This window comes from Capra hircus, chromosome 6 (genome assembly GCF_001704415.2).
Source record: "Capra hircus breed San Clemente chromosome 6, ASM170441v1, whole genome shotgun sequence".
NCBI lineage: Eukaryota > Metazoa > Chordata > Mammalia > Artiodactyla > Bovidae > Capra > Capra hircus.
This window is the reverse complement of record NC_030813.1, coordinates 59,774,818-59,782,523: the sequence shown is the minus strand read 5'-3', so window position 1 is coordinate 59,782,523 and position 7,706 is coordinate 59,774,818. Positions and strand designations below refer to the sequence as shown.

General features: G+C 39.1%; 1 pseudogene across 1 annotated transcript; it reads left to right on the top strand.

Annotated features, from left to right (window-relative positions):
- Positions 410 to 1,379, top strand: LOC108636221 (annotated as a pseudogene). Its single transcript, XR_001918188.1, has one exon. The product of XR_001918188.1 is annotated as a mediator of RNA polymerase II transcription subunit 10 pseudogene (transcript).

Here is a 7,706-nt window from a genome sequence, read left to right as displayed (position 1 = left end):
CTCCTGACAAAAATGGTTCTAGAAGAGGAATGACAACAATATCATTGAATTACTATCCAGAAGACATGAACTGAAAGTTGGAGGTTTGGGACAAGCATGCAAAGGAAAACAAAAGGCTGAAGAAGGGGGTGGCTGGTGGTAGGACTAGAAATATGGGGAAAAGCCAGGGCCACCAATGACTACTTGGGGGAGAAGATAAGGGTAAAGAGTTGACTAAAGTAATTTTAAGAATAAGATGACTAGTAGTAAACATTAAGCCACCTAGTGTTCTCTGCTACAATGTAATTCCTTAATGTCATCACCAAATTCTCAGTAAAAATCTAGTATACACAGTAGCCTGGTATGAACAGGGGTTTTTGGAAATCAAGGCAAAGGGTTCAAGGCAGAAAAAAACAACAGCAGAAATGAAAAAAACCAAAAGGCTGTGAGGAAGCGGTGGGGCAGGACCACGCCCGCGGCGGTGTGCGGGCTGTGCGGCGATGGCGGAGAAGTTCGACCACCTGGAGGAGCACCTGGAGAAGTTTGTGGAGAACATCCGGCAGCTCGGCATTATCGTTAGCGACTTCCAGCCCAGCAGCCAGGCCGGGCTCAACCAGAAGCTGAATTTTATTGTTACTGGCTTACAAGATATTGATAAATGCAGACAGCAGCTTCATGATATCACGGTCCCTTTAGAAGTATTTGAATACATAGATCAAGGGCGAAACCCCCAGCTCTACACCAAAGAGTGCCTGGAGAGGGCTCTGGCCAAGAATGAGCAAGTTAAAGGCAAGATCGACACAATGAAGTATTTCCAGAAGACATGGCTAAGTACCGAAGCATCCGAGGGGAGGACCACCCTCCCTCCTAACCGCACCCGCCCTCTGTCTGAAGACCCTCCTCGTCCTGCAGAGTTGTCATGGCCCTCAGGCTGCTGTGACTGAGCGCGTCGTCCGTCCCCTTGTCCCCGTCGCGGGCCCCTGGGGATGGGGCCTGCAGGCATGCGGGCAGTGCCCCCAGCCTGCCCTCCCCGGCGCTCTGTGTGGTCCTCACCCCTCAGACGGTTGGTGATCACACAGCTTTGAGCGCGAGGCATCTGCGTCTCCACGGCAAAGCAGCCTTGGAAATAATATCACAGGTAAACCAAACGTTTTTAAAACCCGCGCTGACAGTTTTCTTTTAATGTACTCTTTCTGTTCCTTTTTTTTTTTTATGTCAAAACTGAAAAAAAAATGGGAAAATTGGTTTAATGTGAGAAGTACTTTAAGTTGGTTTTAAGTGCTTTAAATTGTATATTTTTGAGTTCGGTGCATAAAGAACGCATTCGGTGGAACTGTGTTTCCAAGGACTTCAGTTTGTCTAACGCAATAAAGTCTTCAAACACTGAAAAAAAAAAAAAAAAAAAACCAAAAGGCTGTTCATTCAGTGGAAGCTGGAAATTAGAGCTTATAACAAAGCATAAGCTTTCCAAATCCCCAGAAAAACAGGTATAAGTGCTATATTTCCCATTCAATATGGAATGATTTTTAGGGTCAATATTTTGCATATACTAGCAAATTTTAATGACATGTTTACATATACCTTGCATATCATTTTTCATTGTACCAGAAACAGTCATGCTAGACATACTGTTTTGCAACATATTTTCTTTTGGTTTGGCTTTTAACCAATCAATATGCCACAGACATCTTTTCAAATAGATTCACCTCATCCTTTAATAAAAGCATAGTATTCCTTCATACGAAAGTACCATAATTAATTTAACTACTCCGTGTTTTTTGTTGCTGTTGCAAACAGTGCTGTATTTGTGCAAAACATGTAACACTTGAACGCAACTGTGCATGAGCAATTAAGTATTCCTGTGGAATAAATGACAGGAAGAGACTCTGCAGGCTTGCTGGACAGATATATTTTTATTATAGCTGCTGCTGCTGCTGCTGCTGCTAAGTCGCTTCAGTCATGTCTGACTCTGTGCGACCCCATAGACGGCAGCCCACCAGGCTCCCCCGTCCCTGGGATTCTCCAGGCAAGAACACTGGAGTGAAAAAAAAAAAAAAAAAAAGAACACTAGAGTAGGTTTCCATTTCCTTCTCCAATGCATGAAAGTGAAAAGTGAAAGTGAAGTCCCTCAGTCATGTCCGACTCTTAGTGACCCCATGGACTGCAGCCCACCAGGCCCTCTGTCCATGGGATTTTCCAGGCAAGAGTACTGGACTGGGGTGCCATTGCCTTCTCTGTTTATTATAGAAGATACTATCAAATTACATTCCAGAGAAGTCCACCAATGATGAATGAGAGCACCTATTTCCTTGTACTCTCACCACACTAGGTATTATAAATCTTTTTAGTTACCGTCAGCTGAAAAGTGGTATCATGCTAATTAATTAGTGAGATTCAACATCTTCTCACGTATTTACTGGTCATTTCTATTTCTTTTCTGAAATGCATGTCTATGTCCTCTGCTCATTTTCCTATATTGATTTATTGTTTCCATATTAATTTACAAAAATTATTTATATGCTAAAGATGTCAATAACTTGTCCCTGTATATTTTACAAAAGTATCTCTAGGTCTGTTATTCATTTTTTAGTTTTATTTATGGTGCCTTTGGCTGTGCCCAAGTTTTTCATTTCCAAGACTGATTAGACTATTTACCACTCCAAAATGTAAACAGTATTTTCCTATAGTTATGATTTATCATTCTTTCAAAATTATATGACCATAATGTAATAGTTAAGAGTACAATCCTTTGTACCAACCTTCCTGAGTTCAAGGCCCTGATTATGCTGTGTAAACTCAGGAAAGTTATTTAATTTCTATGTGCCTTGATTACCTCAACTGGTAAATGCAGATAATACTAGTATCTATGTCACAGGACTTGATGAACAATGATTTAGTACATACCAGATGCTTGGGACATTCCTTGCAACATATAAAGTTCCAATCAACATTAGCTACTATTATTTTGCTGTGTCTTGATAACAAGAGTTTTCCAAAATGTTTTAATATCTGATAATATAATATACACTATAAATATATAATATATATATAATATAAATGCTCCAGAATGCATCCAATCCTTATAAATGGTCTTAACCTTTCTGCCACCTGCCTAGATTAGTAAAATGAAACTCTGCAACTGAAGATAGAAAACTGAAGACTGCAAATGAGAAAATCAGTGTCACACACAAATCAAATAGAAGGAGCAGCTGCAAAAGCTCAACAAGTCAGAATCAAATAGAAGAGCCTACGGCAGGAATTACACATTTTAACTATGAGTCTTGCCCTGACAGGCAGGACTCTCAAACAGCAGCTGCACAAACCAGTTTTACCTCATCTGAGACAAATGTGCCCTTAACATGCAATGGAACCTTATTTCCTATACATTTAGCTAATATACTGAGCAAGTCTCAGGGATGATCCTGTCTGCAAACCTTTCAAAACCTTTCTTTAGCTTGAGCAACTTTATGTTATTTAGAGAGTTTAATCACTGTCCTTGTTACAATTTGTAGCTAAAGATCAAGCTTGTTCCTTGATTTTACAGTGATAAAGTGTGCCCGTTTGTTAATAATCACGAAAATCTACTAAAAAAGCACATGTTCCCAAGTACCAGGTCCCATTAGTTTTTCTTGTAATGCCTTTATCTCTCCCATATCTGTGAGTATCTTTTTTATGCCTAAAGTTGAATTATTTTTTCTTTTTCTTGGTGAGTCTTGCCAGAATTTTCTCTATAACATTTATGTATCATGAGGAACAGCTTTTGGTTTAACTTACCAACTCTTGCTATATTTTTATTTTCTATTTCATTCATTTCTGATTTTATCTATTTCATTGTATTGACACTGGCAGGCAACAGAAAAATAGACTGTTTTTTTCAGTTGTACTCATTTCTGAGTAAACAATTCACTCTTCTGTTACTTTATTTTTTCTTTGTTTTCTTAAGTTGCTTAAAGTTAAATGCTTAAACTCTTTTTCCGTTACTCTCACTTCACAATAAAAACATTTAGCTGTGGCAATTTTATTTGAATTTCAAAGGACAGGGTGACCCCAACAGACATCTAGGCTACATGTGATTTATAAAAGTAAAACCTGCTCTCACACACACAAAAAAGACCTGTGTGCGGACTGGAAAAAAAACTAATAGAACTATAAGTAACCTTGAGGTGAGCCAAGATCCCACACAATACAAATGAGAGCTCAGATGACAGACAGAGATAATTTGTCTGACATTAAAAAGTCAGATATCTCCACACTAAGTCTGTGCTCTAGTTGAGCAAGAAGTCTTAAGAAGCAAAGCAAGGAACAACTATGGGCTTTCCGTCCCTTCCTTCTCTCTGCATGACAGCAGATCACCTAAAAGTCCCCAATGGACCTAGGAAACCATTTCCTTTCATAAGCACCCTAAGTCCATACTGTGCAAATTCTGTTTTCAAAGTTGAGCTTCAGTTGGTCACTGCCCCAGGACTCCTCCTCCCCTCCTGGAGAAAAATCCTAGAAGACAGAACACTGCCTGTTGGTGACATCTACTCTGACTTCAAAGTTTAGATGCAAACACAAGGAGCTTGAATAATTAAAGTAAATTCGGTGGAAAAAGGCATGTCACAGTTAATGGGGCCATTATTATAGTGCCTCTTGTCATATTTTCTCTCCAGTCACCACAGAGTGATCTCATTGCCTTAATCCTGCAGTTAAGGAGCTCAGGGTAGGCTCTGCCTACCAGAACCCTCACCTTGAGAGGGTTTTATTGTTGAAATTATACACTCTCCACTCCTGGGAAGATAAACAAGATCTAATTGTCCAAAAAACAGGACAACATATTATGCTAAGTAATCCATATTACAGAATATGTTTATAACCATTCTCATGACTTTTAATGACGTTAAAAAAAGATGCATGGTTTCCCACTGTAAAATGCAGGATACAAAAATATATGCAAGGTGTGATTTCAACTATTTAAATATTTATTTTATATACACAGCAGAAAGTTGGAAGAAGAAAATCACCAAAATGCTAGCAGATCTTTGTTTTGAATAGGATTAATGGAGAGTTTTAAAATTATTTTTTTAATTATAATTTTTTGTTGTTGTAAAATATTTTTTCAACTTTATTGAAATATAATTTACATACAAGATGCGCCCATTTTATTTTATTTTATTGCTTAAAATTTTTTAAATTGTCTATCAGGTGAGTTTGACAGAAGTATTGTTAACTTTGTGAGAAAAACATGCTAGTAATATCTGGTGGCTCATAGCCAACTTTCAGTGATTATAGTCTCTTCATATAATTATTCATGGTAATCCCTTTTATATAAGCATCTTAAAAACCTGCTTCTGTCACTAACCAAGCCTGACCAGTTAGAAGAGTTTTAAAAGGACAACAAATCTTTTTAAATTACAGAAGTAATACACATCTGTGAAAAATTCAAACAAGATGAACCCATTTTAAATGTGTAATCTCAGTGAGTTCTGACAGGTATCTACGTCTGTGTAATCACCTCTGCAGTCAATATGAAGAATGTTTCTGTCACCCTCCCCAAATCTCCCTCTGCCCATTGCAATCATCTCTCTCCACCCAACCCCAGACATCCAGTGATCAGATTTCACTGCAGATCAGTTTTGCCTCCTGTAGAGCTTCATATAAATGGAATCATATGGTATGTATCCTGTGTATGGCTTCTTTAATTCAGTGTTATGTTTTTGATATCCATCCATGTTTCTGTGTATATCAATAGTTCATCCCTTCTGTTGTGGGGTAGTATTTCATTGTTGAATATACCACAGTTTATCCATTCACCTGTTGATGGACATTTGTTTCCACCTTCCAGTTTTAAACATTCCCATACAAGTCTTCGTGGATATGTATGCACTTTCCTTGGACAGATAACCTGGAATGAAATCTTATAGATTCAATGTAATCCCTATCAAGCTATCAGCAGTATTTTTCACAGAGCTAGAACAAATAATTTCACAATTTGTATGGAAATACAAAAAACCTCAAATAGCCAAAGCAATCTAATTATAATTTAAAGTGAGAAACTTTACAAGAACTCTACAAACATAAGTTCATTTGCTTGTTTTTGGCTGTGCTAGGGCTTTCTCTAGTTGTGGCGAACAGGGGCTACTCTTCGTTGTGGTGTGAGGGCTGCTCCGTGCAGTGGCTTCCCTTCTCGGGGAGCGCAGGCTCTAGGGCATGCGGGCTTTAGTAGCTGTGGTACTCGGGCTCTAGAGCACAGGCTTAGTAGTTGTAGTACCCAGGTTTTGTTGCTCCTCAGCATGTAGAATCTTCTCAGACCAGGAACTGAACTTGTCCCCTGCACTGGCAGGTGAATTCTTAACCACTGGACCACTAGGAAAGTCCTTTTAATTTTTTTAGTTTCTTTCTCACAAGTTTCATTGCTTTTATAATCATAAATAAATCAAGAACAGTTTATGTGTAAAATTTCAAATCTATACCTTCCATTTCTTGAAATTAGTTCTGGGAAAAAGAAAAGGAAGATGAGGCGAGGGGAGGAAGTTACAACACAGAGAAAAGGAAATATTGTTGGTTTGCTAATAGGAATGATATTCAGAGTATTTAACTGGAGTCCAGCCCAGGCACCATGCAGTGAGAACCCAATTTGACAGTAACTAACTGATCCACTCATACTGATGTATTCTCACTAAAGTAGCCTGATTTCAGGCTACTTTACAAGGCAAGGTGTTATTGGGAATATTCTGACCATCATGTTATTTGTATACATTTTCTCCTTGAACAGAGCACATTTAGCTCCAGCTCCATCTGCAAAACCCCGCTTAGGTGTTCCATCTTCCATGAACCCTTTTAAGGTTGTCCTGGAGTAAATTTATGCTTCTCTGTAGCCTTTCCCCATAGTATTTATCACAATAGTGGTGCCCCGTAGTATAGCAATTCTGTGTACTACTCTCTTTTCTTATTCCATATCTCCACAGTGCCTAACATGGTAGAGATCATCACATTGAGTCCTCATCCAGCTACTTTCTAAGCAAGGACCCTTTGTTGTCATAGGGTACCTTCCAAAGAGGTCCCAGAGTTACGGCAGCCAACTTCATCTTGCAATTTGGGGTTGTGGACTTGTTCACACCCAGGATCTGAGCAATCTACTGAGGTGGGATAACAGACAGGTTTGCTAAACTGCCCTCTCCTCTGAGAAGATGAGGGGCTCATGGGGAAGTTGGCCTGATTGCAAGGGATGCCCTCTACTGATGGTGAGAGCAGAACTAGATATATGTAGCAACTGGGGTGGGGAGTGGGGAAGAAAATAGACAACATCAGGGAAGTATCAACTGTACCTATTCCCAGAGATATGTACAGGGTGAACTTGGTGGTGCTTTTGCAAAAAGACAAAAAAATTCTTAGCTTTGAAATATCATAGATTCAACATAATCATTTTTTTCATTTTGTCATCAAACATCAATACCCACTATGGATGTTGGGAGATTATAATATATATTGTGGAGAAGGTTGTGTTGAAATGGTCACTCTCACAGACTTAAACAAACATAGCTGAACTGAATTGATCTAAACTCAATAGTTTGCTAGGGCTCCCATAACAAAGGACCATAGACTGAGTGGCTTAAACAACAGAAGTTTATCCTCTCAAGGTCTGGAGGCCAGAAGTCCAAAATCTAGGTGTCAGCAGGGTTGATTTCTTCTGAGGCTGCCCCTCTCCTCTTGATTACAGAGGGCCCTCTCCTCCCTGTGTTTCTTTA